The sequence below is a fragment of the Aegilops tauschii genome, chromosome 6 (genome assembly GCF_002575655.3).
Source record: "Aegilops tauschii subsp. strangulata cultivar AL8/78 chromosome 6, Aet v6.0, whole genome shotgun sequence".
Classification (NCBI taxonomy): Eukaryota; Viridiplantae; Streptophyta; class Magnoliopsida; order Poales; family Poaceae; genus Aegilops; species Aegilops tauschii.
This window is the reverse complement of record NC_053040.3, coordinates 198,757,371-198,776,113: the sequence shown is the minus strand read 5'-3', so window position 1 is coordinate 198,776,113 and position 18,743 is coordinate 198,757,371. Positions and strand designations below refer to the sequence as shown.

General features: G+C 45.6%; 2 long non-coding RNA genes across 4 annotated transcripts; both read right to left on the bottom strand.

The window, feature by feature from the left end:
* Positions 1 to 1,214: 1,214 nt before the first annotated feature.
* LOC123494350 (uncharacterized) lies at positions 1,215 to 12,369 on the bottom strand. Of its 2 annotated transcripts, XR_012187576.1 has the most exons (9): positions 12,036 to 12,369; positions 11,661 to 11,700; positions 11,463 to 11,527; positions 10,331 to 11,285; positions 10,059 to 10,150; positions 3,993 to 4,158; positions 3,145 to 3,201; positions 2,515 to 2,764; positions 1,215 to 2,399 (listed from the first exon to the last, which is right to left on the bottom strand). It is a non-coding gene; the product is annotated as an uncharacterized lncRNA (long non-coding RNA). The 2 variants fall into 2 exon arrangements; XR_012187575.1 differs by lacking the exon at positions 12,036 to 12,369 and having other exon boundaries at positions 11,661 to 11,746.
* A 514-nt stretch (positions 12,370 to 12,883) lies between these two features.
* Positions 12,884 to 16,553, bottom strand: LOC120966372 (uncharacterized). 2 transcript variants are annotated; one of them, XR_012187574.1, is made up of 2 exons: positions 15,970 to 16,553; positions 12,884 to 14,375 (listed from the first exon to the last, which is right to left on the bottom strand). It is a non-coding gene; the product is annotated as an uncharacterized lncRNA (long non-coding RNA). The 2 variants fall into 2 exon arrangements; XR_006665249.1 differs by having other exon boundaries at positions 12,884 to 13,259.
* Between the last annotated feature and the right edge of the window lie 2,190 nt (positions 16,554 to 18,743).

Below are 18,743 nucleotides of genomic sequence, written 5' to 3'. Positions count from 1 at the left end.
CCACGACATACGGAGAAAGTGGTTTCAACTTATTTTTTGAGGTCCATACCGGCCTATGGGCCTCCCAGCGTAGGTTTTACTTTTTCTTAAAGATCGGCAGCCCAATGTATTTTTTAAAATAAAACGCAGATCTCTATTCTATTTATATCTATATAAGAATAATAATGATGTGTCCAATTTATGTTTTCCCTTCTAACCACATTATATGTATTTATATTATTATTATTATCATATATTTTATAGAGACTTATATATACATTATAAAAACATCCCGCGTGTTATCTATTTATATATAAAAAAAGTATTTTACGGGCTAACCAGAAAAAAGAAAATTAGTCTAGAAATTACCACAAAAATTAGAAACATCTAACCGTTAATTTAACCGTCAAAAAATATATATGGCCATCAAATTATATTTAACTTTAAAATTACCCACCATTGCCATTATATTGTAATTGTAATGGGAAAAAAATTTCCCTCACGTCTTCCTTTTTTTCCTTTAACATATCTTTACCCTATCGATCCTCACCCACGCCGCCGCCGTACGTATGCCACCGATGCAGTCGGTCAGTCGACCTCCTCCGATTGAGTACATCCTCGTCCAGTCAAGCTCCTCCGATCCCGTGCATGCACGTCGACGGCTTCGGTCTCAATTTTGCTGCCACAAGCACGCATGAGTCCACAGGCCTTTCAGTCCATCATGCGGCTCTCCAAGATCGATTGAAGCCATGCAACTCTCCAAGATCGATTGTACTCCCTCCGTTCCTAAATATAAGTCTTTATAGAGATTCCATTATAAACCACATACGAATGTATATAGATGCATTTTAAATGTAGATTCATTCATTTTGCTTCGTATGTAGTCAATTTAGTGAAATCTCTACAAAGACTTATATTTAAGAACGAAGGGAGTAGTATTCACGTACAGATAGCTCTCCAAGGTTACTGCGTCATGGGGTGTCTACGTGCTGGGTAAAGGCCACAATTTATTTTCTTGTCCATCGTGCATGCAACTTAGCCTTGATTTATGAGATGCGCCCTAGAGGATTTGCATGCTTGGGTTGACCGCGGAGACCGGAAGATAGGGTCCAGGTGGCCACGAGAGATGACATACAACCAAGGTAGAAACACATTCTAGGTTTGAACCTACTAGATGACCCGGTTGCGCCAATGACGCAAAAAGCGAATTAGAAAGAATGTTAGTAGTGAGTAAGTAGGAAATGTAACTGGAAATATAATGCAATGTGGATTGTATTACATCAGGTATTAACCACAAATCATGAAATCAATACCAAAAAACCAAATAATGTCACCACCTCTATACTAACAACCAACATTTTAGCATAAGGAGTATCACAGGAGTGTTTACTTGCACATCAGGAGTATCACAATTACAACTAAAGAGGCATTATCCTCACTGTTGTCCTGAGCCCTTCACAAGGAGAGTTCCAAGCCTCGCAACTTCTTTCTCCAGCTCTGCAGATGACCCTCAGTTACGAACCTCGTCCCTCAGCTATGATTATTTCAAGATGAAATCAACATGCTATTTCTCTCACATGAAACATGTTCAGAATTCAGTCAGTCTCACTAATCTTTCAGCTACAAAGGCAGAAAGAAAAATGGCATGATCAATAACTAAAAAGAACTGGAACAATAATGCTCGTAGCATTAAAAAACCAAGAAAGTGAATTGAGGACAATAGAACAATTATTTGTAATAACGGCAAGCTTGGCTGATGCAAAACGATCACTCTAAAATTATATCTTTAGAACCAAATTAAAAAGGAACAAAGTAATCTGATACTCCCTCCGTTCCAAAATAACGGTCTCAACTTTGTACAAAAACATCATGTATCTTTAGGACCAATTTTTAGACCATGGTACCACATAAATCAAGAATTAGACATACCAGATTGCAACGTATTCATGGTCAGTTACCAATTATGTCACACCAAGGATTTGCACATATAACCTGAAATAACTGCAGCTAGCTTGAAGTCTGAAATCTACCGGGTGACAGACAAAAGCAACACGACCAAACCTTATTCTTATTGGACGAGCACAAGATTTATGAGAAGATAACTCATAAAAAATCCTATTTGGTTTCTGGATGCATGCACTTTCTGGATTGTGCACATCAAATCATGGAAGAACATTCCTAGGAGAGCCATTGTAGCACAACGAAGTAAACCGAAAATCAAAAAAGAGAAGTGAGTCCGTATCATGTAATTTAGCAATGTATCAGCCCATATCACCATTTATTTTCCAAAGACCAAAGAAAATGACAGAAGTTTCCCTATTCTTTCCTGTACCTTTCTACCAAAATGTTCTCTATTTACGGGCGCCACACAGACTATTTCCACTTGGCGGCAGGTTAGACACAGCAATCCTCGCCGCGAGCTGCAGAAGAACCACACACGCACATACGTCAGGCCAGGAGACACGAACACGGGCGCCGTGAGGGGGGGACGGAACGGACCGGAAGGGGAGAGACAGATCGAAAGAGGGAACGTACGGAGGCATAGTCAGGCTGGGAGGCGGTGAGCTCGGCGACGGTCTCGGCGGCGAGCTCGTCGAGCTGGCTGGTGGTGACGCCCATGTATACCCTGACGCAGACATTCTACGCAGACCTTCTGCGCGACGAGCACGGGGTCACGGTGCTCCTGGATGAGCCCATAGCTGAGCTTCTTGAGCCGCACCGTGATCTTGTCGAAGTGCACCGTCTCCGTCTGCCCGTCCCGCTTCACGACGTACATCACCGAAAACTAACAAAAACATACTCATGTGGATCATCCAAACAGGCAATGGTTTTGCCTGTTTGTACATCAGAATCAATAATTGAATTATCAACAGATTGGTATATGCAACATGCTTAAATATCATGCCAGGAGAAGAATTAAATGCCACATTTATGAATAACTGAACATTATGAATGCCATGCTGTATTTTTTAATGGTAATGATCCAAGATAGTTAAATAGATGGTCATTATTAGGAATGCTCCATAGGATCTAAAGACACGTGTGCATGTTTCTTAAGTGTGCTTTCTAAAATTGGATGCCCATTTAGGAATGCTAGTATTTTTTTATGCTTGCTGCTCCAAGCCACTAAGATATGGGTATCATACTAAAAAGCAGCATCCTTACACCAAAACAGATGAAATACTTTCTTGCAACAATTCGTAATAAGCATCGCAATTTCCCCTGCAGAAATAAAAGAACTATCTGAGCTTTTAAGTCAAACACACACAGATATATGCAATCAAATACCTGTAGGCTATTGTATATGAGACCATTATTTTTGCGCAACAAATACAAAACTTGAGAAGCAAAAACTAAAGTAACGGATTAAAATAGGTAAATGTTTTAACCACACTTTATCACACAATAAGCTCATACGCTTGGCACCTTCCAGCCGGATCTATCATTGCTCAGCCATCTGAGCTCACTTGGGCAGATTACATAAAAGAAATCCTAAATTCATAAAAAGTGTTGAGGTGTAGATTGAGCTTACTAGGCCAGATGACTAAACTATGTACACCTACCACAGATCCTTCCACCTAGAGTGGAGAAACAGTTTTAAGTAAAGAAAAGCGGAAACGATTGTTAAGGAGGCAATGAAAGTAACTAATCAAAAGGGAAACATGCAAGGCAAAACATATACCCATTCCAAAATCAACCTCCAATGTACACACTTGCAAATTCGTTTAGACGTTCTGCAGGTGCCATTTATAAAATATTCAAGGCTCAATAAATTTTGAAACCTCATGACCTCTTACAAGCAGATGATCTACGACATGAGATGAATAACTTGTAGGCTATGCTATAGGTGAATAACTTGTAAGCTATGCTATAGGTGATACAACCTTCGCGGAAAAACAAACACAGAATTCAACAATACAAATATGAGTACCACAAAAATGATTTCTGGACAGTAAACAATTCCAATGCTTAGGATCTCTGTTATGTGTAGATTTCACGCTAGTAGAAACTACCTGCTAGCAAAGGTGAAGTAGGAAATGCTTGGCACATGATACTCGTATATTTTTCTTTGTTTCAGTAAACAGAGTAACCACAGGTCTCCAACACCAGCAAGGCAGCAAGCAAATAGGCTCACCCATCCACAAAGATCCAAATAAGGAGCTCTGAGAACACGGCCGCCTGTAGAAGTTAGAAAAATAATAAGTTTTGTGAACATGATTTAGTACAATGCTCTCAATAGATGCTAAATATCAATTTCACTCCGATTACCTAAAATACTCAAGTTTTGTACTAAGTTCTAGAAAGACATCAATTGTGAAAATGCACGAGGTCTAAGAAATTAAACTATGTGGTGAATTGCAATAACAAATTGGAAAGAACAGAAAATTAGAAATATTGACCAAGGAGTTCCATGATACACATGGGATTGAAATTAATTACTGTACAACAATTCATAGCCTTCAGTGGAAAAATGTTAGATAGAAAGTCCAAACTTGAATAAGCATATATCTATCTGAACAACAGGAGAAAAGCAGAGCAAGTTCTAACAATGCAGATCCAAGCAGCTTTATGTAGTGATGATGTCATGTGGGGCCAGCCCTATAGGCGTAAGGGACCTGCACGGGCTGGCCCTGCACCTGCCTAAAGATATGTCCTAGTTTAATTACAGTCTTTTTAGATTAGGAGTCTGGGTATTAGTTGGAAAGGTTTAGTCCCGAAGAAGGTTACCCTGCCAACACCCAATTGTAATAGGAGTCTTAGTCATTAGGCTATATATAGCCAGCCCTTGATCAATAAACGCAAGCAGAATATCCTACAACCTCTCCTCCCTTGCTCCTGCGCCACGGCGCCCCTCCTCACCCCCTTCTCCAACCATAGGCAAGCGAGGGCCTCGCCCTCGTCCTCCTACCAACCACGACTACAACCTGCGCGGCAATCAGCCAGGCCGTGACAACTTGGTATCAGCCTCCTCGTCGATCCCAGCGGCCATGTCTCCGCCACCGCCGCCGGCGCCTCTATCGCGACCAAACAGCACGAGGATCATGAGGCTGTGGGTCGCCACTTTGAACAGCCTCTCGGAGGAGAACCACACTGCTCGGACAGAGCGCGCCGAGGACCGCGCCACCCTCCAGTCCATCGCCGCGACACTCAAAACCCTCCAGGACCAGCTGGCGGACACGTCACAGCAGCAGCGCACGCAGAACCTGGCCCTCCTTCGGCTGGAAGGCAAGGGCACGCCTCAATTGGGTGGTACCGGGCTCCTGCGGCCCCCAGATGCGCCATCCCACACCGGGGCCCCGGCCGATCCAGGGGATAGGGCTCCGCACCTCTACAAGATTGATTTTCCCCTCTTTGACGGGGCCAGCGATCCACGGCCGTGGCTGACACGTTGCAATCTCTTCTTCCTCGGGCAGCGAACGCCGGAGTCGGATAAGACTTGGCTCGTCTCATACCACCTCACCGATGTCGCCGCATTATGGTATGGCCACCTCGAGACTAAGTTGGGCCAGCGGCCGTCCTGGACCGAGTTTCAAAAACTGATCGCCAACCACTTCGGACCGCCGACCCGCGCCAACCCCTTTGGCGAGCTGATCTCCACCCGCCGCTCTGGCACCGTGGCAGAATACTCCAAGCGCTTTCTAGAGAATCTCTCTCGGGTGCGCCCCATTGCTGACGACGATGAGCGGGATATCTTCACCAACAACTTGGGCGAGCCTATGAAAACTCAGGTCGAGATGCTGAAACCGGCGACTTTGGACGCAGCTATGGACTTAGCAATCTCCTTTGAGCACCTCAATATTGTCACCAGCACCGCGACCACTCCGGGCCGGCCCAACCGTCCACTCCGCCCCATGGCTGCACCTACTCCGGCCTTGCCGGACTCCTCCAACTCCACGCCCGCGCTCGTCTTTAAACGACTCACGCCCGCCGAGATGAATGAACGGCGCGCTAAGGGTCTCTGCTTCAATTGTGACGAGAAGTTCGCGCGGGGCCATCGCTGCAAACGGTTGTTCTATATTCAATCCGCCGACGCCGAAGAGGAGCAGTTTGAGGATTTCCAGGAAGCACAAATCTCACTCTTGGCTGTTACCGGAATTCCCACCAGCGACACAATGCAGGTCACTCTTCGCATCGGGGACCGTGACTTGGTCGCCTTGCTTGATTCAGGCAGCACTCATAACTTCATCCACGAAGAGTTGGCCACCATCGTCGGGCTGCCTTTCTCCTCCAATCGTCGTTTGGGAGTCACGGTCGCTAATGGCGATAAGGTGACCTGTCGGGGACTCCTTCAGCAGGCTGCAATCACCATTGACAAGGAGCGTTTTGTTGTTGATCTGCATGCCATTCCATTGGGCGGGTTCGACATCATCCTCGGTACACGATTCCTCAAAACTCTTGGGCCAATTCTCTGGGATTTCACTACGCAGTGGATGTCGTTTTGGCACTCGGATCACCGTGTGGAGTGGTCGGGCCTCGGCTCCCTCGGACGTCCTGCCCACCTACACGCGTGCGAAGGCAAGGAACTTCTGGACAGCCTGCTGGCCACTTTCACCGATGTTTTCGCCGACCCACAGGGCCTGCCGCCGCAGCGCGCACATGACCATCATATTCATCTTATTCCTAGGACACCGCCGGTTGCTGTCCGTCCCTACCGCTACCCAACGATTCAAAAAGATGAACTAGAGCGCCAATGTTCAGAGATGCTAGCTCGCGGTCTGATCCGTCCTAGTTCTTCTGCATTTTCATCCCCCGCTCTACTCGTCAGAAAGGCCGACGGGACTTGGCGTTTCTGTATCGACTACCGTGGTCTCAACCTTGTCACCATCAAGGACAAGTTTCCAATTCCTGTTGTCGATGAACTTCTGGATGAACTCAAGGGCGCCCGCTTTTTCACCAAACTGGATCTCCGGTCGGGTTACCACCAGGTTCGGATGGCCCCTGAGGATATCCACAAGACGGCCTTCCGCACACATGAGGGCCTCTTTGAGTTTGTAGTGATGGCCTTTGGTTTGACAAATGCCCCAGCGACGTTCCAAGCACTCATGAACGACGTCCTCCGTCCCTACCTTCGTCGGTTTGTGCTTGTGTTTTTCGATGATATCTTGATCTACAGCTCGTCCTGGTCGGATCACCTACGTCATGTCAAGCTCGTTTTGGAGGCTATGCGCACACATCAACTGCTTCTCAAGCGCTCCAAGTGTTCCTTTGGGGAGGAAACCATAGCTTATCTGGGACACGTCATCTCCGCTGCAGGAGTTGCCATGGACAGCGACAAGGTTCTTGCCGTGGTAGACTGGCCGGTTCCGCGCACCGTCCGCGCTATGCGTGGTTTCTTAGGACTGGCAGGATACTACCGCAAGTTCATCCGGGATTTTGGCACCATTGCAGCTCCCCTCACGGCACTCCTCAAGAAAGACGGATTTCTTTGGACGCCTGCAGCGACTATTGCCTTTGAAGCCCTCAAGAAAGCTCTTACCACAGCCCCTGTGCTTCAGCTGCCGGATTTTGCTGTTTCATTCATTGTGGAGTGTGATGCATCTGGATCTGGTTTCGGGGCAGTCCTGCATCAAGGTGGCGGCCCCATTGCCTATTTCAGCAAAACCATCGCTCCGCGTCATGCTTCTCTCGCCGCTTATGAGCGGGAGCTCATTGGTCTGGTGCACGCCGTGCGCCACTGGCGGCCCTATCTTTGGGGACGTGCGTTCGTTGTCAAAACTGACCACTACATCCTAAAGTTTTTGCTGGACCAACGCCTCGCTGCCATTCCACAACATCATTGGGTGGGCAAACTGTTGGGGTTCGACTTCACGGTGGAATATAAACCAGGTCGCCAAAATATCGTCGCCGGTGCTCTTTCTCGCCGTGATGCTCCTGCCGGCCAGGCACTCGCCATATCCGGGCCTTCTTTTGATCTGTTTGAAGCTCTCCGTCAGGCTGCACACACGGACCCGGCGCTTGTCACTTTCCGGGAACAACTAGAATCTGGTGAGTTAGGACAGCCTTGGGCTCTTGTTGATGGTGTTGTTACCTTCCAACAGCGGGCTTATGTACCACCTGCGTCGCCGCTGCTCGGGGAGGTCCTGGCTGCAGCCCATGATGCGGGCCATGAAGGTATCCAGAAGTCACTTCATCGTCTTCGCCGGGATTTCCATCTGCCGCAAGCAAGGGCTGCACTTCAGCAGTATATTCATGCTTGTCAGGTTTGTCAACGCAACAAGACGGAGCAGCTTCATCCAGCCGGCTTATTGCAGCCCTTGACAGTGCCCTCTCGTGTCTGGGAAGACATCTCCATAGATTTCATTGAGGCACTTCTGAAGGTGGGCGGCAAAAGTGTGATACTGACCGTTGTGGACCGTTTCTCCAAGTATGCGCATTTCATCCCCTTGGCGCATCCGTACACTGCGGAGTCTGTTGCTAAAGCCTTCTTCTCCAACATTGTCCGACTTCATGGGTTTCCCACATCCATCGTTTCGGACAGGGATGTGGTTTTCACTTCGGGCTTTTCGAAGGCTCTGTTTGCCGCCGCGGGGACACGCTTGCACATGAGTTCGGCCTTCCATCCGCAGTCTGATGGGCAATCTGAGGCTGTCAATCGCGTCATCACCATGTACCTCCGTTGCATAACTGGGGATCGCCCACGGCAGTGGCTCCAATGGTTGCCTTGGGCAGAGTACTGCTACAACACTTCGTACCACTCAGCGTTGAAGGACACGCCTTTCAGGGTGGTTTATGGACGGGATCCCCCCTCATTCCGGGACTATACGCCGGGCGAGATTCGCAATCAGGCGGTGGAACGGCAGATCGTCGACCGCGATCAGTTCTTACACGACAACCGTGAGCGTCTCCTTCAGGCAGCACAACAGTACAAGCATTACTATGATGATAAGCATCAGGCCCTTTCTTTTGATGTTGGAGAGTGGGTTTGGCTCCGTCTTCAGCACCGGCCGGCGGCATTCCTTGGAGTAGGCGCCAAAGGGAAATTGGCTCCCAAATATTATGGGCCTTCCAAAGTCCTCGCTAAAATCGATACGGTTGCTTACCGTTTGGAGCTGCCCCCACGCGCCCGCATTCACAATGTTTTCCATGTCGGGGTCCTGAAGAAGTACCATGGCCCACCGCCGGAAGTTCCGCCGATGCTTCCACCTCTGTTTCAGGGTCGAGTACATCCAACCCCTGTCCAAGCATTGCGTGCTCGTATTGCCCGCGGTATCCAGCAGGTGCTCATTCACTGGGAGGGCCAGCCGGCGTCTGCTGCTTCATGGGAGGATGTTACAACCTTCCGCGAACGTTATCCAAGCTTCCAGCTCAAGGACGAGCTGTTTCAGAATGGAGGGGGAGATGTCATGTGGGGCCAGCCCTATAGGCGTAAGGGACCTGCACGGGCCAGCCCTGCACCTGCCTAAAGATATGTCCTAGTTTAATTACAGTCTTTTTAGATTAGGAGTCTGGGTATTAGTTGGAAAGGTTTAGTCCCGAAGAAGGTTACCCTGCCAACACCCAATTGTAATAGGAGTCTTAGTCTGGTCTTGTAATTAGGCTATATATAGACAGCCCTTGGATCAATAAACGCAAGCAGAATATCCTACAACCTCTCCTCCCTTGCTCCTGCGCCACGGCGCCCCTCCTCACCCCCTTCTCCAACCATAGGCAAGCGAGGGCCTCGCCCTCGTCCTCCTACCAACCACGACTACAACCTGCGCGGCAATCAGCCGGGCCGTGACAGATGACAAAAGAATACAAGCTTTGATAAGACAAAATATAGGCATGTCCAATAAAATCTTAGTATCATTATAATTTTTAATCCGTGGATAACCTGAAATTAACTACACGTACAGATCAAAAGTCCAAAGTTCTGAGAAAGCTCCTTCCTTATTCTAATTTACAAGAACAATACAAGCAGGAAAAGAGATAACCCCATCAAATTACTTTATGTGGCATATATGGTACTATGGAAGAAGCTCCAAAACAAACCACTACATGTCACCGAAACTGAATGGGCAACACAAAATACATAACAAAAAGGAACAAATAATTGGCAGAGCAAAGCTGGGAAGCAATGAGATGAAGAACAAAAGTACCTTGACAGAAGACCTTTTTCACAAATAAAGACGGCGCAACGGCGCACTCCCCAGTCCAAACAGAGTATATCCATGAACGAGCAGCGTAGCATCTGAAACAAAGAATTAGAAGTAACAAAGGGAAATATATGGGATATGTCTCACCGTTGTGACCGGAGGGATACTTCCAGGTGTAGCAAATGGGGAAACCAATTACAACACCATAAGTGTGATAAACGACAACATGCACATTCGAGTCGTTCAGCCTATGTATCTGTGGAATGAGGACTTACATTTTAGCAGAACAACAATGGGCCTTTGAGATGCATCATATCTCCATCTCCGAGATTTCAGTGCTAATATACCAACCAACTTGTCTGTAGCTGATAGTCTTGTGGGCTGCAGAATATGTACGCAGTATGCTACCCGACAAAAATAAGCAAACAAAATAGCACATGTGTTGCGTGCACAATTTGTAAATCAGCAACATTGTTCCCATCAGTGCTATTGTGTGCAGTTAGTATAAAAATGATTCATGAGAAATATCGATATCCATTTTTATATTCAGGTATGGGGTTTAAGGTTCAAACTCAAGCGTCTCCATATTAGGAATTTTCATTTTCAGAACAGTATCATGTATGGATTCATTCTTAAGTTTCTTGTATTACTGTTTCAGTATAGATTTGCATTTGGGGGTACGGTAAGAAAAAAATGTCTAGTAAGAGCGTACAAAACAGAAGAATTTCACCTATCTCACAAATTTCATGGACAGAAACAAGAAATCTCGATGGAACACTGTCGGTGTGAGTTTTTGGTCACCCTGCCTTAGTGTACAATCTCTGAGCTAACAAAATTCAGAAAACCAATTCAATGCCATAGATACAAAATTGACCAGTGAATTAAATTTCTTCTAGGTTCAGTTGCAAACGAATGTCTAGTAAGGATGGTACAGAACAAAAGAGTTTGACTCATCACACCAATTTCATGGACAAAAACAGGGAATCTTGATAGAACCCTGTTAGTGTGAGAGTTCCTGGTCGCCCCTGGCTTAGTGCACACACTCCCAGTTGACAAAACCCATGATTGGAGCTTGAAGTTGAACGTGCGGAAAAGACGATCCAAGAAACATGAAACTGAACAGGACGCAAGAGAATAGCCATACCTATGTTTCCCAAGGATCTGTGTGTCTAAGCTCAAGAACATTCTGTGTATCTGCTCAGCTCTGATCTGCAGCGAAGTTATCAGCACCTGTAGAGATCCAAAAGCATTAAATCCATAGCTTTAAAAACAGAACCGGAATGTGCCATTCATGTGCATCAGAAAAGAACATTCACAACTAAAATATCACTTCACATCAAGACTATTCAACTGCTATGAACCTAAAATTTCAGGGATATGCACAACTGATCTAAGCAAGGCACTCACTGAGCATGAATTCAGCATCTCTGATAACCACCTACTTTCAGTACATTTATTCCGTTGCTGCCCTCCTGCAGGCATCTACAGTCATGTCAGTGAACTACAAGAAAAAGGGAAAAAATCAAACAACAACCAATCATCAGCAAAACATGAAGAAACTGAAAGAAAAACTGAACAAATGTTGTCCTTACAGGGTACCCTGACCTCATAATTAACCTTGGGTTTCTTCTCTTCCATGCCAGATCTACAGAATAAGATTACACAATGAATTAGCAGGGCATCAATCTTAGTTGCATACACAAAAACATTTGGCAAAAGAACTTTGTATGGTGACTATTGTTCTCTTTCAGCCATAACAGTTCTCTCCATGTGTAACAAGAACGAGGGGGTCAGGAAAGAGAGAGAGAGAGAGAGAGAGAGAGAGAGAGAGAGAGAGAGAGAGAGGGCACGGAGGGGAGAGGGGGGGGGGGGGCATCTGCGTGTAAAGGGGAGGTTGGCCTCGCCGGCGTTCGTCCCTCCCACTCCAGACCGGCAACCTAGAAGGAGGTCAGGAGAGCTGCCGGCCGCCCCGTCGCTCACCGGCGCTCGCCGTCGGCGGCATCAATCGAGCCCCCATCAGAACGTTGACTTCCTCTGGGGTCTCCTTTTCCACGTTCAGATCCCGGCCAGCACGACCAGTCCACGCGCTGGCTCTTCGAGGAGAGAACAGAAGGAAGGAGGCGGCGGCGAGGTTGTGCTGGAGAAGAGGACGCGGGGAGGCGAGCTTCTCCGGCGGCGGCAGCGGCAGGAGAGGAGGCGGGGGGGGGGGGGGGGGGCGCGGGGGAGACGCTGGGCCGGCGTGGGTAGGGGCGATGGGAGAGACAGGGGTTAGCGAGAGAGAGAGGAGGGGGAGGCGAGTGGGACGGGAGGCGGCGGCGAGGGTTTCTCCACGCGGCTGTAATTTATACCCCTGCACATGAAAAGACTAAAATGCCCTCGGCGGGGTGCAGAATTTACAGGCGGCGGCATATCACTGTTCATAGCGATTTAGGGGCGACGTGGAGGGCTTTCTCCTTCCTAGCAGTTCTTAAGGGTTTACATGTGGTGGCATATCACTGTTCATAGCGCAATCTAGGGGGCGACGTGGAGGGCTTTTTCCTTCCTAGCAGTTCTTGAGGGTTTATATGTTCAATGCTGAGGAACCCCAGCTTGCCTTGGCGCAATACCACACAATGATCCAGGCATACATCCTTCCGCCTCTTAGATCCAGACTTCTAGGCATACATCCTCCTCCACTCAGGTCAGCAATCCAGACTTCAAGCCCTACGTCCTTCCTCCTCTTTGAGGTCTTTTTTTGACTCAGGAAAATAGGGCCGGAAGGCACATGCGCCCCTCCAACGTGGATCGCACCACAATATGCAACATGAGCAGCAGCCCAAGCCAAGATAGGTATGTTGATCACTTCTCCCAAACAACCCTACACTAATCATTTGCATGTAATTCTCTTTTGTTTTTGTTCCTAATACCATATATACTAATCTCACAATCAGTCTTACAGTCCATCACATATTATTTACACCAACCTCACATTCAATCTCATGATCCCATAAAAAAACTCATGATAGGTTAGACTTGTACCCATCATAGGCAACCCTTCAGGTTTTTCACTTGGGGTTTTTGCAGATGATGTAGCTATCACTCCAAATTAATATACACCACCATGATGGCTTTCCCTCAAAGAAGAAAAAGAACTCTCAAAAGCAAGTGCCCCAATATCCTCGATTGTGCCATCGGTCCATCAAGTGAGCCTCCAGTAAGTACCATCTGCATAAATCGTATAGAAATGACATAATTTATTTATTTTTCTCAAAAGCAAGAACATTAACAATAGTACAACTTACGACTACAATTCAAGGTATGACAACACAATCAAATAAGCTTTGTATTCATGTCCTAAGTTCCCCTTGTGATTTTTCAGCGGTCATTGTACATCAACTTTGCATCCTCGATTGCAATCTAATCTTATTCTTAGAGTTCAATCTTTTCTCAACAGTAAGAACAAAAACAATAGTACAATCCACGTCTTCAATTCAAGGCGCAACAAAACAATCAAATAGCTTTAAGTTCAGATCAAGCTCTAAGTTCCTCGTGCAATTTTTCAGTCGTTATTTTACATGAACTTGCCATCCTCAATTGCAATATTATTCTTCACTAAATATATGCTTTTATGGACTTGCATGTAACTACAACAATATGATAAAATATACTCATAGTATGTGTTTTTTCACATGAAGACTGGAATTTAATACCCACTGGTATTGGAAGTTGATCTCCTTTATTTCTACAACAAAGAAGAAAATTTGTAAGCTGAAAAAAAATCATAAATTATCAAAACCTTAAGGAGTACTCCGTGATGATTTTATAATATATCTATTCCTCTTTAATAATATATGCATTCTATTTATGTAGGAAGAAACAAAGAAAGTTAAAGGTCGGGCACATAGCAAAAATGTGAGAAACCTGCCAAGGTGGTTAAAAGCATCAATTGTACAATCCAACAAGCTTATCCGTTACTAACCATGAATCTTCAAAAGGTGGTATAATAACAATCTCACAACTAAAATATATAATGCAACAATTCAAGTTAAGCACATGTGGGTTTGTGATTAGGATTGGACGGGAAAAATATTTCAAATTATTATCTTACTGATGTGAATCCAGTCAATAAACAATGGAAAGAGGTGGAAAAACTACATGCAATATATTGTACAAGTCCATGTTCGCTTTCACATCAACAGGAGGAAAGGTAGACACAGAAATAAACAATTTTTGTGGACCTTATGTATTTGTGAATGAACGGCCAAAAAGACCATAGAATAGGAACTCTACTACCTGAAGGTAAAGACAAACCACGCACAACGCAGTTATGCACCTATGACCCTACAAATGAGGTAAAAACTAAATTAACACGTTAGCATCAGAAGATACAAGGGAGTCAACAGAACGTCACATTGTCGAGGGCCTTAAAAATATGTTGGATAGAGATAATAGACTAGCAAAACAATCAGAATGGCAACCAAAGTTGCAGGCTTCATTGTGAATGATATGATAGGGAATAGAAAAGGATCGGATATCATTGTACAGTACAAAGACATTACACCGAGAAGAATATCAAAGAACCATTCATAATTCATGGCTATGCAGTATCCATTATTATTCCCCTACAGAGAATAACATATGAAATACACATTACATATTAAAAGAAGGTGCAAAATGCAAGAGAAAGCATGTAACAATGTTGGAATACTGTGAGAGTCATATACAACACCATACTAACCAATCGAAACACTTCCTGGTGTGTGAAAAGCTTAAACTGCATTTCAATATGGATGCCCTTGCATGCATTTTGCAGTACAAACTGGACTGGATCGAAAGACACCAAGGAAACCTAAGAACGGAATTATATGCTGGCTTGCAAGAGGCAATAGAAAGAGGAGATACAAGGGATGAGCAAGTACAAAAGAGAGTACTACTTCCATGTGCCATACAGCTTCATAGATAGCCCAAGATACAAAGCAAAAAGCTACCAAGATGCTATACCAATATGTTAGTGGGCAGGATACGTAGACCTATTTGTGACATTCATGTTCAACGCAGCTTGGCTGGAGATACACTCTATGCTACAGGAAGTAGGCCAAACTGCATCAGAAAAACCTGATATTGTTGACCGAGTGTTCCACATAAAGCTCAAGGAGTTCATGAGAGACATAAGAGAAAGGAGGTACTTAAAACACGTGCAAGTAATACCATGCTGACTTGATCACACCTGTTATTTTCTTTTCTATAGAAAATGAACTAACAACGAGGATGATGTGGTCAAGAACATAGTCAACACAAAAATATTCTAAAGTTGGGAACTAAAAAGACACTTACATATGCTACTAGCCTTTTCTAGATAATCATAAGTAGATGGAAAATTAGTACAATGCAAACTATCCTCAAAATAAAATTGAATTTTCTATGCTAACATGATATGGCAGAACGGATATGATCAGTACTCCCAAAAGTATTGCAAACATGCATGAACATTCGATGGAAATAGCTCAAAATACTAATTGTCGACACTATATATTATCTAATAGTTCAAGCTTATTCTATTGTACAAGAGAATAGTGACAACATCCATGGATCATTGCAGTTCATATGTAAAATGCAATAGCACCTATTTTCATGTTCACTTATTAAAATTAATTTTATCTTTGGAAAATAGAAAAACTATAGATACTTACAAATGAACAAATTAATTTTTTAATTTGTTTGAATATGAACGGCGGCAGGGGGCCTAACAATTCAGGTGCCAGTCCCAAGTCCGGAAAAAGTGTATGGAGGCATAAATAGATTTACATATTTCACTAACAAGTCGTACCTACCTTAACGTACATTATATTGCTTTAGCCATACACACGCAGGGAAAGGATAAGGCATAATAAAAAAATAAGAGTATGAGATAGGCAGGAAAGGAAGAAGGGGGGACCTGCAGGTGAAGAATGAGCCGACGACGTGAGGCTTCCATTGCCGAGGATGAAGATGACCTGTCAGGGCGCCTCGCTCCAGGACGCCGCCACGATGTGATGGAAAACAACGCCGCCAGCATCCTCACAATCGAGGTGGATTCAAGCTGGATGTGGGAGATGAGATCCACGCCCACGTCGCCTCCAAGGACACCGACAGCAGCGGCACTGTCAAGATCGACAAGCTCGCCTCCTCCATTGCGCAGCTTCTCATCGAGCCCTGCTAACCCTCCACCGCCATTGACCGGCCTGGCAGAACGAGGAGCCAAATCAGGCGCACGAGATGGCCACCTCGTGGCCGCGACAGTCAGCCGAGCTGCAGAGATGCATGCAGGTGTGTACCAGCAAGGTCACGGCAAGGAATCAAGAAGGGAAACTGAGTTGGTGTTCATGGCTGGAACGAATTTTGTATAGATGGAATAGAAGGAGATGAAAAGGGGATCAGGCAAGAGAGCCATGCGCGATGATGAGGCTTCCACCATAAAAAATGTGTACACGCTGTCTACAGTCTACACTTGCAAGATCCTCTTGGGCTTCCACCATAAAGAAAAATGTTTTTTCTACAAAAACACAAAATTCCTATTAATCAGTGATTGCGTACAGTATTTTCTACATCCCTAAAAATAGGTGGAGTTCACATACGTGTTGAGACTACTAAATTATATTCTAATTTTCTATGCTGCAAAATGTTCTGAACAAATCAAAATATACAGTACATGATCATAAAGAAAACATATTGAACCGATAACAATCATTGATATTTGAAGTATGCACATGGAAGTACAATTTCATGTCAACTCGGTACAAACTATCAACACGATCCAACGGCCACATCCAGCAAACCCACGGGTTGGGGAGGTGTTCACAAAGAATTCGATGACAATGGCTTCGCCCAATATTTCCCACAAATGAAAGAGAAATTATTCTCATTTAATCATGAAAAATACCAAACATATGCCTCCGGGTAAAATCATGTTTACAACCACCAATTGACGAACAAACGATAAAATGACAAATGTTTGTAAATGTCATCACACTTGGTTCCAAATATCCTTTACACAAATAAAATAATATGATCTAATTAATAAACTTAATAAAATTCTAGCCCGCGCATCGAGCGGGTCACTTTGCTAGTTAACTTATAAAGGTAAATGTTTAACAGAAGTTGGCAAGGAAAATCCTGGTTGTTTTTGACTCACAGGCAAGGAAAATCCTGGTCATTGCATACAAAAGCTTGCGAAGATGTTAAGGACCAATGTAATAATAACGCGCTCATTTTTATTTTGAGCAATAACTCGCTAATTTGTTAATTTTATATATAAAAAATGTGTCGCTCCAGTTTATTTTTTGATATTAATTGCTCCTTGTAACCTAACATTATATATAGAACGAGCCCAGCTAATTCGTGTATTTCAGGAAAGTGCAAATAGGCTGGGATTTCTTAGAAAATATTAAATGGGCCACATTGACGCGAAATTATTTGTTCACCCAGCCCAGCAAATGGACTCTACATTCTAGAAAACATGGGTTAAATATATGCCACGTTTTTGCAGGCTGACATGTGGGCCAATAGGTCGAAGCCTACGCAGGGCGTTGTCAACTTGGTCAACAAATGATTATGACATCCACAGCCATTGGATTTATATCGAATGGCCGGCATCCACCTTCAATCTCTCGTCTTCTTCCTCCAGCGTCGCCGGGACCGCCTGGTCCGGCCTCTGGCGGCTAGCGGCTCTGCTTAGCACGCATCGCTGCGAAGCGCTACCCCACTGTCGGCCAGACTATCCCTCCACCCCTCCAGACCTTCAGTTATTCTCCACCGACTGCAGCCCCACGCCGCACCAAAACCAGGTATAACCCTTGTACTCCTCTCAATCCGCGACTCCACTACCGTGTCTTCCCATCTCCGGGTTTTTCTCGTCCGGGGCCTCGCCGTCATCCACCGCCTCGCTGCGCTCGACGTGGCGTGGTCAACAAACGAGAGTCATCGGAAGAGGATTGTACATGGAGAGCCTGATGGCTGGGACCTGTTGGGGAACGTAGTAATTTCAAAAAATTTCCTACGCACACACAAGATCATGGTGATGCATAGCAACGAGAGGGGAGAGTGTTGTCCACGTACCCTCGTAGACCGACAGCGGAAGCGTTATCACAACGCGGTTGATGTAGTCGTACGTCTTCACGATGTGACCGATCAAGTACCGAACGTACGACACCTCCAAGTTCTACACACGTTCAGCTCGATGACGTCCCTCGAACTCCGATCCAGCCGAGTGTTGAGGGAGAGTTTCGTCAGCACGACGGCGTGGTGACGATGATGATGTTCCACCGACGCAGGGCTTCGCCTAAGCTCCGCGACGGTATTATCGAGGTGTAATCTGGTGGAGGGGGGCACCGCACACGGCTAAAATATCGTATATCAAGTGTGTATAGAGGTGCCCCCCTGCCCCCGTATATAAAGGAGCAAGGGGGAGGCCGGCTGCCTATGGGCGCGCCAAGGAGAGGGGGGGAGTCCTCCTCCTAGTAGGAGTAGGACTCCCCTTTCCTAGTCCTACTAGGAAAAGAAGGGGGGAAGGAAAGAGAGAAAGAGGGAGAGGGAAAGGGGGCTGCGCCCCCCTCTCCTAGTCCAACTAGGACTCCTCCTGGGAGGGGGCGCACCACCTCCTGGCTGCTGCCCTCTATCTTCCCTCAAGGCCCACTAAGGCCCAATACTTCCCCGGGGGGTTCCGGTAACCCT